The 20807-nt window shown below is 42.9% G+C and overlaps 3 non-coding genes across 3 annotated transcripts; all 3 read right to left on the bottom strand.

Annotated features, from left to right (window-relative positions):
* Window positions 1–19884: 19884 nt before the first annotated feature.
* LOC136210141 (small nucleolar RNA SNORD14) lies at window positions 19885–20007 on the bottom strand. The gene has a single exon (XR_010677849.1). It is a non-coding gene; the product is annotated as a small nucleolar RNA SNORD14 (small nucleolar RNA).
* A 102-nt stretch (window positions 20008–20109) lies between these two features.
* Window positions 20110–20231, bottom strand: LOC136210130 (small nucleolar RNA SNORD14). The gene has a single exon (XR_010677837.1). It is a non-coding gene; the product is annotated as a small nucleolar RNA SNORD14 (small nucleolar RNA).
* Window positions 20232–20311: 80 nt separating this feature from the next.
* Window positions 20312–20412, bottom strand: LOC136210212 (small nucleolar RNA Z266). Its single transcript, XR_010677921.1, has one exon. It is a non-coding gene; the product is annotated as a small nucleolar RNA Z266 (small nucleolar RNA).
* Between the last annotated feature and the right edge of the window lie 395 nt (window positions 20413–20807).

Here is a 20807-nt window from a genome sequence, read left to right on the forward strand (position 1 = left end):
AGGGGACCGTGGGGCCCGGGCCCCTCCGGCCACCGGAACCATCATGGTCACGAGTAGTTTCGGCCCCCCTAATATTACTTTATATAGACTCTCTACAGTAATATTTCATTGCTTAAAGGTAGATAAGATGGTTAAAAACACTTACTTTTTTTTAAAGATTCTAGGTTCAATTCCCCAAACCTCAATTTATTTTAGAAAGTGTTTATTTATTTAAATTTTATTTTTCAATAATTATAAAACTATTTTACTATTACTAGTTGATTCGGAATATCAGCCTTGGGCCCAACTGGCCCATAGGCCCAACAGGGCCCAAGAGGAAAGGGGCAAAAGACCTCAAAGGCCCAAGGGGACTTGCTATAAATAGGAAGGAGACTACCAAGACGAGAGAGATCGGGTAACATATTTCCTAACTCATTTCCAACAAATATATAATTCTCTTGAGCGACTAACTATCTTGATCGTCGGAGTGTACCCAGGGACCGCTCCCCGCACAGAGACGACCCTCGGAGAACACGGGCACCTTTCCCGAAGAGACCTCAGATCACTGTTCCGCGTATCCTAATTATTTGGTGCGGTGATCGTGGAATACAAGTGACTTCGGAGCCTCCAGCAAGATGCAAACGCCAACTGAGTCCGCCCTAACACAAGCGCCGGAAGTGGGAGCAACTAGCTCCATGACAAACATCGAGCGTTCCGGATCGACCATTCCAATTTCCCCTAGAAACCTGGGACCACTGATGGAAGAGGTGAGCCCGGAAGAAGAAGAGACTTACAATACCACGCAGCTCCTCAGTGCGATACAAGGCTTTCAGACCACTCAAGCTATTCATACGGCGGCTCAGATGAAGATCATAGACCAACAGAAGAGCTTGCAGGAGGAAAACGCCAAAATCTGGCAGTACCTCAAAGAAGCAGCAGTGATACAAAGAGAAGGCGCGCCCCGGGAGAGTCCTTGGGACCCGGGGTACCCGTAGGGAGAGGAGCCGGTGCCGCCACGGCTGGAGAAGGCGGTGCGCGATGCGAGGAGACGACGCGAGCAGCAAAGACATGTTGGAACTAAAGATCCAGCGCTTTCTAGACAAGAGAGCCCTCGGAGGCGTCATGGGAGGAAGCATCACATCCAGTAAAACACCACTGGTGCAAAGGATCATCGAGACAAGGTTCCCACGAGACTGGAAGGCTCCTTGCCTATCACAATATTTGGGAACCGAAGGCCCAAACGACCACGTGGCATCTTTCATGAGCACCATCAACTTATATTCAAAAGATGAGGACATCATGTGCAAAGTCTTTCCCACCACTCTCTCATCCAGTGCCCAAGAGTGGTATCGAGGACTAGCTCCTGAGTCAATTGACTCATTCGATCTCCTAAAAGACCTTTTCCTCTCCCGTTTCGCCGCGGCAGCAAAAGTAAGGAAGATCAATTCAGACCTCAACGGGCTCAAGCAGCGAGCAACTGAGCCACTGTGCAACTTTCTTTCCAGGTTCCGCCATATGGCCTCGCAAGTCAAAGGCCTCAACCTCGAAGTGGCTCATGATGCCTTAGCAAAAGGGACCTCGTGTGAGCCCCTGAAGCAGAAGTGCTTCAGAAAGATGCCGCGATCCTTCGAAGAGCTAGTGACCATGGCGCAAACCTTCGTCCGGCATGACGACTGCGACCGGTCGGCAGGGTACGAGGAATCGGAAAGAGACAGGGCCAGAGGAGACTCACACAAATAGGAAAAGAGCAAACCAACCGCAGAGGCACGGGACGAGGGCCGGGCACGCAAGGAGGCCCCGATGCCTTTTCCTGCTCGGGTTGAGCGAGCAAACCTTGAGCGTAGGGGGGACCGAACCCGCGGAAAGGAGGTGCATTATGCTGCTCAGAGCCAGCCTCGCCGATTCGCACACCTAACTCCGTCGGCAGACAAAGGCAAAACCCGTGTCGAGAAGGAGTACTGCAAGTATCATAAATCCTCCGGGCACTCCACGAAGAACTGCTACCAGCTGCAGAAAGAAATTCAGCGGATCACGGAGCAAGGTGCGCCACCGAAGGCAGTTAGACAGAGGGAGCAGAGCCCGAAGCAACGGGACACAGGCCGAACAGATGAACCAAAGCGACCAAGGTACCACGGGGAAATCCACGTCATAAGGGAGGGAGCACCGGCACTCTGCCCGCCTCTGGAGAGCTCCCGAAAAAGAAAAGCAACTGATCAGACCCTGACATTGCAGCCACCACTCCGGACCAGCCATTCGGAGGCCCTCGTTGTCACCATCAACATCGCCGGCTTTAAAACGCATCGAGTGCTGGTGGACACAGGAAGCTCGGTGAACCTGCTCACCTAGAGAGCACTCCGCATAATGAAAAATACTCACACGGCCCTCCGAGCCGGAACTTTTCCCCTAGTTGGCCTATCAAGAATTGAAGTCCCCGTAAAGGGAGTCATCTCTCTATCAACAATCTTTGCCAAAAGCAACAAAGAAGTCGAGGACAGCACAGAATGGGTGGTGGTTGATATCCCCTTGGCCTACAACGCCATTATCAGGAGACCTCTACTAGCTAGCCTAAAAGCTACAATTGATATCGCCGACTTATGCTTGACTTTGCCGCTTCAACACGACAAGATCACCATCCAAGGGGATCGCATCCTGGCCAAAAAATTGCAATGGGAGGCGACTCAACCTCGGACAACGCTTTACTTGGAGGACGGTCTGATGGATATGAGGGGGTACAATCCCACACCAATTGAGTCGGTCAGTGACTGTACCATCGGGGAGAACAAGACACTGAAGATTGGGACCAAGCTCCCGCCTCCTCTAGCCAGCGAGATAAAAGATGTACTAACAGAGCATTCGGACGTATTCGCCTGGTGCACCGAAGACATCACAGGAGTCTCACCCAAACAGGCAACTCACAGATTGAACATCGACCCCTCCATCGAACCCCTGAAGCAGAAAAAGAGGGTGCAAGCGAAGGACAAGCAAGCTGCAGTTAAGGCAGAGATCGAGAAGCTACTAGCTGTAAAATTTATTCGCGAAGTCCGCTATCCGGATTGGCTTTCTAACGTTGTACTTGTAAAGAAAGCCAGCGGAAAGTACCGCATGTGTGTAGATTTTACGAATGTTAATAAAGCGTGCCCCAAGGATTCCTACCCGCTGCCTAACATAGATCAGCTTCTCGACTAGACAGCTGGTCGCAGAATCTAATCCCAGTTTGATGCCATTGCTGGTTTTCAGCAAATCGCTCTGGACCCGACCGATGCCGAGAAAACCTCCTTCATTACGCATGAAGGCACTTATTGCTACAACATAATGCCCTTCGGTTTGAAGAATGCGGGAGCCACATACCAATGATTGATAGATAAGATGTTCGCTCACCTCATCGGCAAAACGGTACAAGTGTACATCGACGACATGGTCGTCCTAAGCACTGTCGAACGTGACCACCCGTGTGACTTGGCGGAGGTGTTTAAAATTTTTAGGGATTACAACCTTAAGCTGAACCCAGAGAAATGTTTCTTCGGTATTCGTAGTGGCAAGTTCCTTGGTTGCGTGGTTTCAGAGAAGGGTATTGAGCCTAATCCCGCAAAGATCGAGGCAATCTTAGGGATGGAAGCACCGCGTAATTTACAGGGCGTTCAGAGGCTCAACGGAAGGATTATCGCCTTGGGCCGATTCATTTCCTGCTCGGCACAGCGGTGCTTACCTTTTTACAAAACGATCAAGAAGGAGCATCCCTTCAAATGGTCTACGGACTGTCAGGCGGCATTCCATGCCATTAAAACTTTCCTCACCACGCCCCCACTACTTTCGGTACCAAAGCCAGGTCGGGACATTCAACTATACTTCACCATCACCGATGAAACGGTGGCAGTCGTCTTAACTCAAGAGGAGGAGACGAAACTCTACCCAATTTACTTTTTGAGCAAGGTCCTGAAAGGTGCTGAAATCCGGTACTCCGAAGTTGAAAAGGCTCTGTTCGCCATAACACAGGCATCCGAGCGTCTCAGACCATATTTCCAAGCACATACGGTTGTGGTCAGGACCAATTACCCTCTCAAGAAGGCAGTCCAGAAACCAGAAGTCTCCGGTCGGATCACCAACTGGTCGGTTCGGCTATCCCAGTTCGACATACGTTTTGAACCTCGCACGGCGATCAAAGCTCAAGTGCTGTCCGATTTCATTGTAGAATTTACCGGATCATCAACTAGCAACCTCACACCAACAAAAGCTTACAACAACAACAACATGTGGACCATGAGTGTGGACGGGTCCTACGACCTAGGGCGGGCAGGCGCAGGCATTGCCATTCAGGGACCTAATAATCTCCGGCTACGGTACACCATACGGCTCGACTTCCCAACCACGAATAATCAAGCTGAATATGAGGCCCTGATTGCAGCTCTTCGATTGTCCAAAACAATGGTAAGCGGACATTTGACAGTGTACTCAGACTCCAAGCTCGTCGTTAGCCACGTCAGCGGTACTTACAAAGCAAAAGACCCGACGATGTGTCAATATTTGGCCCTCGCCAAATCCCTGCTCAAGGATCTCAAAGACAAAGGAGTAACCTTTGACCTCACGCTTGTACCACGAGAAGAGAATGAAGAGGCAGATGCCATTGCCGCTCTCGCAGCAGGCGAGCAGTCGAGTGATCTGCATACCCTTATAGAAACTGCTGCTGCCCCAGCCATTCGCATAGAGTGATCATTACAGATCGACACAGCGGACGCAGCGGACGCAGCAGCGAGCGGGTGGAGGAGTCCGATAGTCAGGTACCTACAGGATGGGACACTGCCGGAGGATCGGACGCAGGCATCCCTCGTGGTTCGGCGTTCCTGGCGATATGCCATGCACGACGGCTTACTCTATCGGAAGTCCTCCATACACCCTTGGTTGCGTTGTATATCCGAGGAAGAAGGGGATCACTGTCTATTACGGTCCTCGCACTGAATAACTCAAAAAAGTTATTCCCAGGCTTCTCGATCATCTCGAAACGCCTCTTAAATCGCGCAAACAGCCCCATGTTGTTATCGATTGATCAAGATAGCGAGCTACCTAATACGGTCCTCGCACTGAATAACTCAAAACGTTATTCCTAGGCTCCTCGATCATCTCAAAACGCCTCTTAAATCGCGCAAACAACCCCATGTTGTTACCGATTAATTAACGAAGCGAGGTACCATATGCGGTCCCCACTCAAGCCACGTCAAAAATTATGCTAGGGCTCCTCGAGCATCTTAAAAGACTCAGCAATCGCATCTCTCAAACGGCGTCTCGCACATTTTCGCGCGTTAGCTGCGTACCCATAAGGGAGCAATAAGCGGTCAAATACGATCCCCAATCGACTTTGTTCGCAGTAATAACAAAGGAAATCCGAGTTTACAGCTTTTTCATTGAAAATAACAAAACTACATAAAGATTGAGAAGGTTGAAAGGAAAAAACTAATACAACGCCAAAACACAAAATAATCCAATCCCCTACACCGATACATTGGCACAGTCAGGATTAGGAATGGCCTCAGCATCCATTAAAGCCTGGTACACTGCCCGCCAGTCAGTACACTCATCAGTATTGTGCCCATTCTGCCTATAATACAGACATGCTTTCCCAACATGCGTCACTCGATGCGCCGGATCGGCCGGAATAGGCCCCAGAAAGCCCTGTCTAGAGAATTCAGGAAAAACCACACTACGAGGTTTCAAGGGATCGACAAACATCGGTCCATGGGGACGAGTCGGCGAAGCATGGCTTCTAACACGACGATTTTCCATTTCGGGAGGAAGATTCATGACTCTGTCAAGCTCATCGGTAAGAAGCCTCCTTACCCAAGCAGGGTGAGGATTGGTCACGGGCACAACCGACTCGTCAGGATTCATAAAACCAATCCCATCCTGCGACCAAGCTTTCTTCTCAGTAGAAGACAAGGCGCTGACGACCACGTCGCACGAATCTATCGCAGACCCAGTATAGGGAGCGGAACTTTCACTCTCCCCGTTTCGGCTTCTCCGCGAAACACCCCGATTCATCCACACCGGAGAGGCATATCGCACCTTTCTGTCCAGATCAGCATCATCCCTTGGCGGACAATACACATAAGGGTGAGGCATCGCCGAGATAGCTTTCTGCACCTCAAGCACCTTAGTAGAATCCACAACATCCCGAAGCGACATCGCACGAAGGCAGGAATAAATAAACGCCTAAGGATACAAACGAAGCAAGAACGCCCCATGAACGAAGAACACAAGCAAGAACCAACTCCTATTTATAGAGAGAATAGACAAGACTTGACAAACACATCAAAGAACCTCAAATCAAATCAACATGCAAAGTGATGTTCAAATTTAGTTGCCAAAAGATCCCCAAAGATTCCAACCGTACAAAACATTATTACATCTTTGAAATCAAAAGAAACAAAAGAGCATGCTATCTCCAATTACAACTATTTCTTCTTAAAACGGCCGCAAAACTCTACGGCTTTTGCCTGGGCTGCTTTATCATACACGTTCGGAGAGAATATGACCTTAGGAGGAACCTCATACCCAGCAGAGTGAGCAGCAGCAATGAGCATCATTCGATCCATTTTGATAAGCTTCTCCTCGCGCTGTCCCGCAAAGGTACGCAACTTGCTAGCCTCTTCCCGAGCCATCTCAAGTTCTCGCTTGAGTCTCTCGTTCTCATCGGACAACGCGACTGCTTGCCTGGCCCTCTCGTCGAATTTCTCCTTCACTCGGTGGGTCTATAAGGTGGCAAACTTAAGCATAACCTTGTAAGAACGAAGCTCCTCAGCATCATGTGCTAACTTCTTCGACAGCTCCACTCGGCCTCCTGTCTCCACTTTCACATGCTCGGTCAGCACTGCGATCTCGCCCTCACGGCGCTCCAACAACTCTCCAGCGGTAGCCAACTTCCCATTCGCCGCTTCCAGCTCCTTCACAGCATTCCGCAAACCTTGCTCCATGTCGCGAAACAAGTTCTCATCATTGACACACATGTCAAATACCGTGTTAGCATTTTGAATGGCCTACATCAGAATACACGAATCAGGACACAATCATTAGAAGCAAACCTGAACGAACATGTCAAGAGAACTTACCACACCGAGCGCCGACAAAGTTTCCACACTGAGGTTCATTTTGGACACACCATCCATTCAGTGAACTTCTCCGGGCACCTTAGCAACACGAGCCATCGCCCGCGCAAGGTCCGACGTCGCCATGTCTGAGTGCACCGACAATCCCATCACATATTCCCGAAACTTGGCAATCTTGACGTCCATTCTTTTCATCATCTCTGGGTGATCACCTACCTGATCCATCATCTCCGCTGAAAGCTCGGCCCCGCCGTCAGTACACGCTCGCTTAGAGCCGTCGTTTGCCCCAGCGGTATCATCGCCCGCACATACTTTCTCGGCTTCAGTTCCGGCAACTGACTTAGCTTTATCTTTCTTACGCTTCCGGGTAAGCACTCCTTTAATCTGGTTCTCGACCTGTTCAGATTCAACAGCTATCACCTCCGCAGCTTCCTTCGGCTCACTTTCTAGCACGGGCATACCTTGCGGTATGTTGTCAGTCACATCAGTCTCCTCGTGCATAGCAAGCACCCCGCCCATGCTCTGCACCACCTGATTCGCATTCTCAAGTGAAGAGAAGGAGGCCAAGGTACCTGATGCATCGGCAAATGCTTCCTCCGCAGTCTCCAAGCCAACACCAAACTCATTCGGGTCGAAATCCATACTCACGCGAGGATCACCTGGACCTGCATAAGTAACAACACAATCAATGTATTTCAAGCAAACACACGCAACACATGCAAAAACAAAACCCACAACCCGGACCCCTCACCTACGACAGCAACATTTATAGATATCACCACCAACTCCGCTAGCTCTCCGGCTAAAAAGTTATACCCACGTTTCCACTTCTCGAAATCCGCCGACGACCAGCCTTTCAGCTGAGCCATTCGCCACTGGTTCCAGATGTAATACCCTGCGGCAAGGAAATGACCAACGAGCTCATCCACATCTTTCTTGCGCTCCTTATCCGTTGGCAGATCCTTTAGGTACTTTACGAGGTGCTCCTCCGATGGCAACATAGGTCGCGTTTTTAGCCACCGACTCGAATCCATGGGGTCCCCGTTCCATGACACCCGAAAAGGGAAATCTCCATCCAACTTCCTCACCAAGAAGTAGCGATGCCGATACTCGGGAAACTTATCCTTCAACCTGCCAAGAACCTTGAACTTTTGATGCGAGAAGGTCACATGCTAAGATCGGGGTCCTTTGTTCGGTCGAAAGAATTCGCGAAACACCAGCCCAGTAGCTCGATATCCAACCGATCGACATAGTGAGTAGAACGCCACCATCATCCTCCACCCATTTGGATGGATCTGCCTGGGACACAACACATACTCCTTCAGTACCTCCACGAAGAAAGGGAGAAGAGGTAGCCGCATCCCTGACTCCAACTGCTCTTCGTACACAACTAGCTCGTTTGCTCCACCCGTATGATGAGCTCGATCATCTTCTTCAAGCGCAACCAACTCATAGGGCTGCCCCAATTGGTACACTGCAGAGATGGCGGCCAAGTCCGCATACACTATGATGCTATACGCATCGTCCACTGAGAAGGACTTCGGCCTCTTCGGACGTTGCCTCCCCTCATAACGCTTACCATCAACACTAGTCACACCCGGCGACCGCATCCACACTCTCTCACGCATCTCTTCGTAAATCAAAGCTAAGGGTCGGTTTTCGGTAATCACGCCCTCCGATACAACCACGGTCACTTTAAGAATGCCGCCGGTAACTCCTCCTAACGGCCGCTCAACACTGGGTGGCGCACGTATCACGACGGATTTTCTCTTCTTCCCAACAGCGACACCGCCCCCCCTCCTCCGTCCCTACTCGCCTCTTTCGTTTCGCAGGTCGCGTCCGAGAGGCGTCACGAAGCGTAAAGTCACCCGGTGTCACTGGCGGTAGTCGTTTTAAGGCTCCCCGCGAAGAACCCTCTGACATACTCTCCCTCCCAAGATAAACTAACGAAATAACAACGAAAGAGAAAAGAAGAGAAAGAGGCACGACTGACCTCAAACGGCGTCTCAACAACAAGGGGAAACCACTCTCAGACAACCGCCACAAGCAGAGAAACCCGACGCTCAGCAAATTCCGACAGAGAGCGGAACACAGATCGTAGTACCGGCAAAGAAACAAGGAACCCAAGGAACGAAATAGACGAAGAATACAGACTAAGTGAGACTTTGCAAAAAGAAATACAAGCTCCTTTTCCCTATTTATATCTCAAACGGAGGCGCCGACAGAGCATGGTATCCAACGGCACTTTACGGCGCATGCAGAAGCATTAATGAAAAGGCAATTAATTTTGCGTTAAAAACTAGAAGCGCATGTGGCAATTGGAAGGGTCTTTTTCTCTTACAACGCGAGGAGCGTTTTCACAATTTCCTCCTGCTCGCTAAGCAGGCCAAAGTCTACCAGCTCCCCGACTACACCTCGCATGCAATACTCGCTATCCATGACCGGGGGGTGGGGGGACTACCTGATTCGGAATATCAGCCTTGGGCCTAGCTGGCCCAGGAGGAAAGGGGCAAAAGACCTCAAAGGCCCAATGAGACTTGCTATAAATAGGAAGGAGACTACCAAGACGAGAGAGATCGGGTAACATATTTTCTAACTCATTTCCAACAAATATATAATTCTCTTGAGCGACTAACTATCTTGATCGTCGGAGTGTACCCAGGGACCGCTCCCCGCACAGAGATGACCCTCGGAGAACACGAACACCTTTCCCGAAGAGATCTCGGATCACTGTTCCGCGTATCCTAATTACTAATTAATTTATTTATTTTCACAACACTTTTGAACTCATTTTTATTATGTCTTTTCCATTAAAAAATATTAATTTCTTATTTTTGAGACTCAAACAACTTAATTTCTAAATTAAATTTTAAAATTTTAAAACTAAAAATAAAAAAAATGTAAAAATGTTGTAATTTTGTTAGAAACTAGCATTGAACTAATAACAAAATTAAATATATTCCATTAGATGTTAGGCTTGTCTAAAATTCAAAATCTCAATATTTTGGATCTATTAGGTACTCCTTAAATCCAAATTTCTAATTTTTTTAGGCCTGTTAGGTCTCTCTAAATGCAAATTTCTATTTTTTTTTGCCTGATAGGCCTTTTTAAATCCAAATTTTCAATTTTTTTGGCATGTTAGGCCTCTATAAATCCAAATTTCAATTTTTTTTAGCCTCTTAGGCCTCTTTAAATCCAAATTATTATTATTTTTTGCCTGGTAGGCCATCTGAAATCAAATTTTTTTAATTTTTTTACATGTTCAGCCCTCCCTAAATCCAAATTTTTTGAGAAATTGTACATTAATACTTAAAATTAAAATTGGTTCTTGACCATTCAAATTATAACACACATATATATGAAAAAAAAAATAAACAAGTTCGATTTAGCAAAAAAAAAATAAAAATATGAACGCGCGTGTAAAATCGGCCCCCAAACCGAGAAATCCTATATTCGCCACTGTTGATAGCAAAGTGTTTTGTAGAATAAGTATATACCTTGTGATGTCTCATAAACGAGGTATTTATAGACAACTGAAATATACATTATTCATAACCTTTCCATATGTAAACGTTTGATCTGCTCCTGAAATGCATCCCTTTTTCTTTTCTGTAGTATACGGTGCATCATCCGCATTAAGAACATATCTTTAGAATCTAAAATTATGATTGTTCCACGTTTCTAGTTAGTTATACATTTTGCTCAAAATACTTTATTGGTAAATGTATCCCAACCCAAACCCAAATTTCCTATGATATCACTAAATAAAAAATATATATTTAATACTAAATGTAATAATTATCTTCACAATGTATTATATTTTCAAACCAATTTTAAAAATATATTGGATAAGAAATTTACGCACCCATTAAAAACTAATTAAATAACTAAATTATATTGTTATTTTACTAAATTAGTTGTCTTCAATTTTTTCTTCAAATTTCAATTATCTTATATTAGCAATTACAGTATATAACTTTATACTAGCAAGAGATGGTATATGTAATTATATATATAAAAATTAAGATATTTTAAATAGTATTTTGAATTGTCAATGTTTTAATTATCTTAACATTTTAATATAAAAATCCAATCTTTTTTTTGTTTGACAAAGGTAATCATATTAATATTACGCTGAAATAACAGTTACATCGGAAGCAGCTACTAATCTCACAAATTGAGGAGCTGAATTCCAGACAGATGGGCTGGGCCACACAAAGGCTGCTTTAGCCAGCACATCCGCCACATGATTAGCATTACGTGGAACATAGATAAGGGATTGAACCCAGGCCTCCTGGGCTAATTGTCGGCATTTACCGATCACACGACCAACTTCAGACATGTCAGTTTCCACACTGTGAAAGCGGTCCACTAGGCCCTTTGCATCTGACTCCACGAGGATCCGGTCGAGCTGTTGCTCCTTAATCCAACCCAGTGCTTCTTTTAAGCACATTGCCTCTGCTAACAGCACGGACTAAGCTCTTGAGAATGTACGGGTCCAACACAACAGTACGCTGCCCCTATCATCCCAGACGATAGCTCCCATCCCCACTCTCCTGTTCGCACTATCCACAGAGGCATCAATATTTAGCTTCAGATTTCCTTGGGCGGGCGCCACCCATATCTGTTGCATTGGATTTCGTCTCGGGCCAATTACATCGTGTGCAAAACGTCTACTGCTTTGGAAAGTCGACAGGATCTCCCAGGTGCGTGTTACACAGACAGCAGGCGGTGCAAGTTTCTGATCCCAGACCCAGAGGTTCCGCTGACACCATATATACCAGATCAACATGCAACATTTCTCGCGTTCAGTATCTGAATTTAACCAATCCAACAAAGCCGAGAACCATGGAACAAAATCCTCCACCGGCACAAGCCTAACATCCATATCATCCACCCGCCAGCATTCCGATGCGAACCAGCAATCCACAAACAGGTGCAGGCTATGCTTACCACTCTCATGACAAATTGCACAAACATTCTCTACGGGGATACCTTTTAGACTTAATCGCTCGCGACTCGGAATGAAATCGTTGCAAGCTCGCCAAATAAAGGCCTTAACCTTTGGCGGAATGCACAAATTCCAAATACGAGCCCACCCCCCAGTATCACCTGCTGAACTGTCAGGCCAAGCTTGTGCAAAAGCTAGTTTGTAATCCGAACATACCGAGTAGTTCCCGGGAGATTCGAAGTGCCAAATGAGTAGATCATCATCCTTATTGAGTCCGGCCGGAAGGGCTAAGATATCATTCACATCTTTAGGTTGGAAAACGGATTCCAAGTGCTCAACATCCCATTCGGCCCCCTCGACTGTTTTAAGGTCAGCAACAACTAGTCGCGCCACTGATTCAGACTTCGACGTTCTAGGCTCGAATCCAGGGCAATTCGGAATCCATGGAGAGTCCCAAATGTTGATTGTTATGCCATTTCCCACCCGCCACCGACACCCTTCGGCAAGCACTGATCTTGTTTCCAACATACTCCGCCAAACTAGGCTCGGGTTGTGTCCCAACGTAGCCGTCCAAAATGTCCCTTCGTGGAAATATTTAGCTTTGATAATTATGCTGGCCAGAGTAGACGAGTTGGATATAAGGTTCCATGCTTGCTTACCAAGTAGTGTGATGTTGAATGATTCAAGGTGTCGAAAGCCCAAGCCTCCATCTTCCTTCCTTATGCACAAACGGGGCCAACTTGCCTAGTGAATCCGTCTTTTAGTTCCTGATGAACCCCACTAAAACGCATTCAGCATACGTTGGAGTTCCTCATAAAGTGACACTGGTAGCAAAAAGATACTCATGCAGTATGTGGGAATCACTTGTGCCACTGTCTTAATCAGAACCTCTCTACCCGCTTGTGATAGAAATTTTCCATGCCAGGAGCCGAGCCGCCGCCACAGCCGTTCTCGTAGATAGCTAAAGACCGCGCGTTTTTGACGCCCAATCAGAGAGGGTAACCCAAGGTAGCAGCCAGTATTCAGTGGGCTGTGGACCTCCAGAATCTCCTGTATTTCGGTTCGGACAGCTGTGTTGACATTAGCGCTGAAAAAGATGCCGGATTTCTATAGATTCACCGATTGTCCTGACAATTGTTTGTATTTAAACAGGATTGACTTCATCCTCTCAGATTCTTCTCGAGAAGCCTTGAAAAACAGGAAGCTATCATCAGTGAATAGGAGGTGGGATACCCTGGGTGCATATCTGCTCACACGGTGCCATGAATGGTACCCTCAGCGCAAAGAATGAATAGATACGGGGATAGAGGGTCCCCTTGTCGCAGGTCCCGGCTTGGGGTAATAGGGCCTACCTTGTTATTATTCAGAATCACTTAGTATTGAACAGAGGAGACACACAACATGATCCAATTAATGAATCTCTGATGAAAGCCCAGCCGACTCATTATGTTCTGCAGATACAACCATCTGATCCTATCACAAGCCTTGTATCAATCTTAAAGGCTACATCCCCTTGTTCGCCCTTCACTTTCCATTTCATAGAGTGTATAAGCTCGAAGGCAACAATTACATTGTCTGATATTGAGCGGCCCGGGACAAAAGCCGACTGGCAAGGGGAAATAATACCTGGCAGTAGACTTTTTAATCTGTTGGCAAGCACTTTGGCCATAATTTTATATATCACATTGCACAAGGAGATGGGTCGTAGGTCCCGCATAGTCTCAGGCGTCTCCACTTTTGGGATCAGTACCACATCTGTATGAAACAGATAGTCAGGGAAAGCACCTGCCTCAATCCAAGTCGAGCAGCTAGCAAATAAATCATCCCCAATCGACTGCCAGAAATGTTGAAAAAATGCCCGCCGTCAGGCCCCGGAGCCTTGTCGGGGTGCATGTCAAAGGTCGCTTTCTTAAACTCATCAATGGTGAAGGGAGCTATCAGCACATCATTCATATCCGCAGTAACCCTTTCCTGTAGAAACTCGATCCCTCCAGGCTCAGGCGGCTCATTATCTACAAACGGGTTCAAAAAATATTCAGTTATAGTCTGTTGTAATTCTGTCTGGTTTTCAGCCCAGGAACCATCCTCACGTCGGAGCTTCAGGATCAATTTACGCCGGTGCCGTGAAGAGGCAATGGAATGGAAGTATTTAGTGTTACGGTCGCCGTCCTGCAACCACAGACTTTTAGAACGCACCCTCCAATAATCCTCCTCTTGCATTAATCTCAGATTTAGTTCTGCTCTGACCGTCGTTACTTCCGGCTCATGCATATCTGCATCCCGCATCAACCTCTCAAGGCGTTTCTAGCACCTGTCAATTCCTTTTGTAAACCTGCGTTTATAATCACGGCCCCAGGCCTCCATCTCCTATGCGCTTCCCGTCAACCTATCGCAAAAACGCAGGTGACCTGTCTACTGCCACTGATTTCGAACCATCTGATCAAACTCTGCCTCTTTCAACCACCCTTTCTCAACCCGGAACACATACTGCCTATACTCATTCCGATTAACCGAAACACGAAGCTCAAGCGGGTGGTGATCCGACACACTTGCAAACAGACATTGTAGCTGCGCATGTGGGAAACTATCAAGCCATTTCTGGGAGACTAGACAACGGTCAAGGCGTTCCTCCACAAATGCATATGTGCCTCTTCCCCTCTCCCAAGTAAACCCGTAGCCTTGCAGCGGCATGTCCACTAATTCACAGTCGGACACAGCTTCACGAAAACCCCTATACAGCCATTCTGGGTGGGGGGCACCACCTCTCTTATCGGACATAAACAAGAGATCATTGCAATCTCCTATAACACACCACGAAAGCGGGGAGCGCCCTTTCAATTCCCTTCAAAGATTCCATGACAAGGTTCTATTCCTTCTGTCAGGTTGGCCATAAAAGCCAGTACATCGCCAAGTAATTCCTTCGGCCTCAACAATAGAGAAATCAATATGTGAAGAAGAGAAAGACAAAATGGAAACTGAAATTTTATTATCCCATAATATGGCAAGGCCACCACTCCTGCCTTCACAATCAACAACAAAACAATTCTGGTAACCCAAGCCATGCTTTAACAATTCTATTTTATTCAAATGAACCAATGTTTCCATAAGAAAAATAAAGGAAGGTTTTCTCGATTTGGCAAGCTTCTTCAAAGCAGCACATGCACGGGGGGTGCCAAGTCCCCGGTAATTCCACGAAACGCCTATCATGGCTCCCGACGGGGCTCCTCACCGAGCCCGGCCGATATTGAGTTTAATGGATCTGATTGCTCCTGCCCCCCCAATCAAAGCAACCCACTTTCGCTTCTTCTCTTCCAACAGAGTCATCTCAACATCATCTTCCCCAACCAAGATCCCCGGTACTGCGAGTTCCTGTAGCACAACCCTTTCCGATACCACCTTATCTTTCTGAACAAACATGGCTGCCCCGCCACCCCCTCTGATCATATTGTTACCACTGTGCATTCCTGCCGCTTGCATTGGCTCACTGTTCTCTTTTGTAGCACTGGACGGTGCCGACGTGAAATGTCCCCCCATAGACTGTCTCCTGTCTACCGCCATAATCCACATGCCCCATTGTAATGCAGGCTCTGCTTCAGCCAGGTCGAAGCGTTGGGGACAATGGGAGTCACTGTGACCCAGGATACCACACAGATAGCAAATGTGAGCAGAGATAGGCACTTCATATTTAAACTGTACCACATGACAGGCTCCAGATGGGAGCTTGATTTTCTTCCAGCGCTTCAAGGGAACACGAACATCCAGGGTGACTCGGATTCACATATAGCTCTTCCAACTACCAGCGTTATTCTTGGAATCGTAATCAGCAAAAGTACCAATGAACTGGCCCAGCAGTTTACCTATAGATAATGACATAAAGCCAATCGGGATATCATGGACCTGCACCTAAATAGGCAATTGGAATAGCAGGACCGTACCTGGGACATCCTCCTCCTGTAAATGTTGCATGATCAGTAAATGACCGTCGAACGTCCATGGCCCGCCATCCAGAATACGCTTAAGGTCAATAGCATGGAAAAGTTGAAACATAAACAGGCCATGCCCTAGCTCGCGAATGCTGAGTCCCTTCCTTGGACGCCAGATACCCGACATCCTATGCTTCATAATAGTGAGCTTGATAGGTCGATCCGATAGGAAGCGACCCACCAGGCAGAATTCTGTGACACTAGACTCATCCCCAACATGATCTTGCGCAAGGGCTAGTTCTTCTTCTTTCTCTGGGTCCAGAGCTAGTTTTTCAAAAATTCAATCTTAATAACTTAATAATTTTAAAATAAAAATCTAACCATTCATCCTTTAATATATTTTTAAATGGTTTTAAACTTACAATGTATATCTATATAGCATTTGGTTTAAAGTTTGAAATTGAAATCTAATGAATTTATAAATTTACTTCAATATTCAATAATTCTAATTGATTTGGTTCAGAATCATCAAAATCTAATATTTATTTATTTATTTTTCAAGTATTACGGAAACAAATTGTATAAGATATAAAAATATTATTAAAATATAATAAATATATTTTTTGATATGTTTTCCTATAATGCTTAAAAACTAATATAACATTAATAATATAAATATTGTTTTAATAGTTTATCCGACTCCTCGGCTCGAGAATCGTCGGACATCTTTTAGATGTATCCTCTCTCAAGTCAAAATCTAGCTTAAATCATTTAAATATCTTATTGTAATAATACATATCCAATGTAAATATCATTCTAAAATATAAACTATTTTTTTTTTAACCTGAAGAATGATATTCATAGATAAGAGGGATTCACATCCTCAACAATAATGTTTGACAGCGATTCTGGTACTACAATTGACAAAAAAATCACTAGCATTGAAACAGGTTTGTTTAGCTACCAAATGTGCAGCCCTATTCGCTAAACGAGGGATAAAAGATAATGTAAAAGAAAGGTTGGATCGCAAAATAGCTCGGCAATCATGAATAATCGATCTAAACTCCGTGATATCTTGTTTACAAGACTGAATTGCATCAACAAATATAAACTATCTACTTCTCAAAAGAAAAATAAACATAAAGTTATGAAATATAAAAGTACATTGAAAAATAAGACAATAAATTATTGTGAAAGAGATTAATATTGTGATCCAAATTAAACTATAGTTAATCTATTAAATTGTACAAGGTTTAGTGCATTTTAATCATTTTTCGCAACATAAGGTTTATTCTCTCAAAAATACAAATAACCTTCCTTCTTCTCAAATCGTAATCCTAAATAAAAAAAAAATTAAAATATAACCAACAATCATATGCCTCAGAAAAAGACGAAGATTAAACATTAATCGACTGTGAAATTTTAGAGTTTTCCATTTAAATTTACGATAAAAAAAAGAAAGTTTATCTCCATTTTAAGAAAAAAAATATTATGTTAAAGAAAAAAAAATTAATAACCACCAAAACATTTAAATATATTTTAAATTTAATTGTAAATTAATTATTGTTTAATTTATTCCCTTATTTATATTGTCCATTTGTTTAATTTGAACCAATGGGATGACATTATTAATCTCTCCTAATTTCACTTATTCATAATTAAAAACTGAAATTATAAAATTAATACGATCATCCGATTGATTGAAATTACAGTAAATTGAAAAATAAAACAATAAATTATTGCGAAAGTGATTAATATTATGATCCAAAATAAACAAATAAACAACCATTAATCTAAAAATCGTATCAAGTTTAGTGCATTATAATCATCTTCCCAACATAAGATTTGTTCTTCCTGAATAATCTTCATTCTTTTTAAATCATAATCCTAAACTAGAAAACTTTAAAATAACACCGCCAACCAATATTTAATCTTCTTCCTTTTCTCCCTCTTAAAAGAAAAAAAAAAGACAAAGATAAACATTAATTGACAGTGAAATTTTAAAGTTTTCCATTTAAATTTACGATTGAAAAAGAAGAAAGTTTATCTCCATTTTAGGAATAAGAAAATATAATGTTAAAGAAAGAAAATTAAAGTGGTAAAGTTCTTAGCCTATTGATTGAAAGCGCTTATCTATGACTGTAGAGGTCATGGGTTCGAATCACGTAATGTAATTTTCATTTGTACACAACTTTTAAAAAAAATAAAAAATTAAAACCCAACAAGACATTTGAATGTTTTAAATTTAATTGTAAATTTATTATTGTTTAATTTGAAGTAATTAGATGACAGTATTAATCTCATAATTTCGATAATTCATAATTAAAAACTGAAATTATGAAATTAATACTATCATCCAATTGATCCAAATTAAACGAATAGACAATAATTAATCTAAAAATTATATTAATTTAGTGCATTATAATCATTTTTCCAATATAAAATTTTGTTCTTCCAAAAATAAAAATAGACTTCGTTCTTTTTAAATCGTAATTCTAAACAAACAAATTCTAAAATACCACCGTCAACCAATATTTAATCTTCTTCCATTTCTGCCTCTTAATAGAAAGAGAAAAAGAAGATTAAACATTAATTGACTATGAAATTTTAAAGTTTTTCATTTAAATTTACGATTGAAAAAGAAGAAAATTTATCTCTATTTTAGGAATGAGAAAATATTATATTCGAGAAAGAAAATTAAAACGCAACAAATCTGATACATTAAATATGTTTTAAATTTAATTGTAAATTATTTATTGTTTAACTTTAATCAATTGTAAATTAATTATTGTTTAATTACAAACTAAAAACTTTAACACCGTATATAGCTTTTTCTAGTTTATAGTTCTCACTTATTCACACAAATTAGTTCTCACTTATTCACACAAATTTCCACCAACTCCCAGACCAGTTGTCGAAACTAATTTAAACAATCACACAAATCTCTACCAACCCCTGGATTAGTTGTCGAAACTACTTTAAGCAATCTATCTAATCCACTAAAGACTAAGAGAGTCAAACATCCGATCTTTAGAAAGAGAGACAAATGTAACTATAGGATCATACGAACACTTTATGTTCCCAATTTGGTCTATAGTGTGGGTCATTTATTAGACGAGGATTAACCACAAGTAGCTCCCTCTAAGACAAATTACTGAAGAATTAACAGGATATTTGATGTTCAAAGAGGATATTGTAATAGGAGTTTAACTGGCCAAGATCCAAAGAAACCTTAACTTAGCTCCAACATCACCTCGTGACATTATATCAATTCTAACAAAAAATAACTATACTGTATGATCATTAAACGATCATCAAAACAATTCTCATTTGTACAAAAACAACATTTATTTTTTCATTCCACGGTGTGATAGGCATTTTCTTGATTATTCCCGTCTATTTTTGTCATTTTGGTCGTTCTTTATTTTTCATTATTTTCAAAAAGCATTTTTACTTATTTACCCATTTCTCCATTATTTTGTTTTCTCCTTCCTTTCTGCACTCTTGTCACCTTTAACCGTTTTTTTTCGGTTTTTTCCATTTTTATTACTTTCACCCAGTACACTGATCACAAACAAGTTTCAGCATTTTAATCCAAGTAAAAAAATTCAATGTCATAGATTTGGAATTTAACGAGCACTACAAAAAAACAAAGCGTTATTGGCAGATCAAGCTGACACAAACCACGAGAACATGAACATGCTTCAATTCCTCAAAAAACTATGGCCTAATACTGAAGGCCAGTAACCAAACAAAATAACTAGGTTCATAAAATTCATGCTTTTCATAAAAAGTGAAGAAAATTTAGATTCAAATTAAAATAAAAAAATTGGTTTTGTCAAGGCTAATATTCATGTTCAAATGCAGAGAAATAACTTTTTCAACATAATTTAGCGAAAAAATAAAGTAGAACTCCTTTGTTTAAATAAGCAATAAAAGTCTCAGACATCCAAGGAAGGATAAAGCAGCATTAACTCTACAAGCCTGGCGAAGGCGAAAGTTCTTAGTCGACCACTGCGAATGTTTTGAGAAACAAGCCTTGAATTTATCATCATCAACACAAAAACACCAAATGTTCCATAAAATCAGTTTTTCAAAATCAGAGAACGAATTTTCTCAAACAGAAATAAATCAAAAATTATTCATCTAAATATGCAATTAAAGTCTCAGACATCCAAGGAAGGATAAAGCTGCATTAACTCTCAAGCCATGGCGCAGGCGAAAGTTTTAGGCGGCCACTGCGAATGTTTTGAGAAACAAGCCTTGAATTTATCATCACAGACCAAAAATTACACAAAACCACAAATCAAATCGCAAACATAAAATCTAATGAAAATGTGCAAACAAACGATTCAGATCTAAAATATAAGCAAGTCAGTCAAAAAATTATGCCTCAAATGGTTGAGTTCATAAACGGATTAAATCCGATTTCACGCATCTAATTGATTCATCATTCTTGCAAAAGAGAAAACAGAAGAAAAGTATGAAAATCTGAGAAAAAAAACGGTGCTGAGTGTTTCGCAACTCAAGAGTGAGCCATTCATGGATAATCGGTGAAAGTGATTCCGATAAGTTGAAACAACCAGAGATAATACAATCGATGAACCTGATTCCGATCAGCCGATCTTAAGGGCTGCTCATAACAGTAGAAGAACAAAAAGAGAGAAACCCTAAGATGGGAGATACAGCAGACGCGAACTTATATTTATAGCCATAAAATAGGGCTTAAATTGGATGAAGTATACGACAAAATGGGCTCCAAAATGGGCTCATTAAAATTGTTGGCCTTTCTCTCTCATTTTAGGGAAAATTACACAAAAATTCATTTTTTAAAAACTATTTACAACTATGTCAGGTCAT

The sequence above is a fragment of the Euphorbia lathyris genome, chromosome 10 (assembly GCF_963576675.1).
Source record: "Euphorbia lathyris chromosome 10, ddEupLath1.1, whole genome shotgun sequence".
NCBI lineage: Eukaryota > Viridiplantae > Streptophyta > Magnoliopsida > Malpighiales > Euphorbiaceae > Euphorbia > Euphorbia lathyris.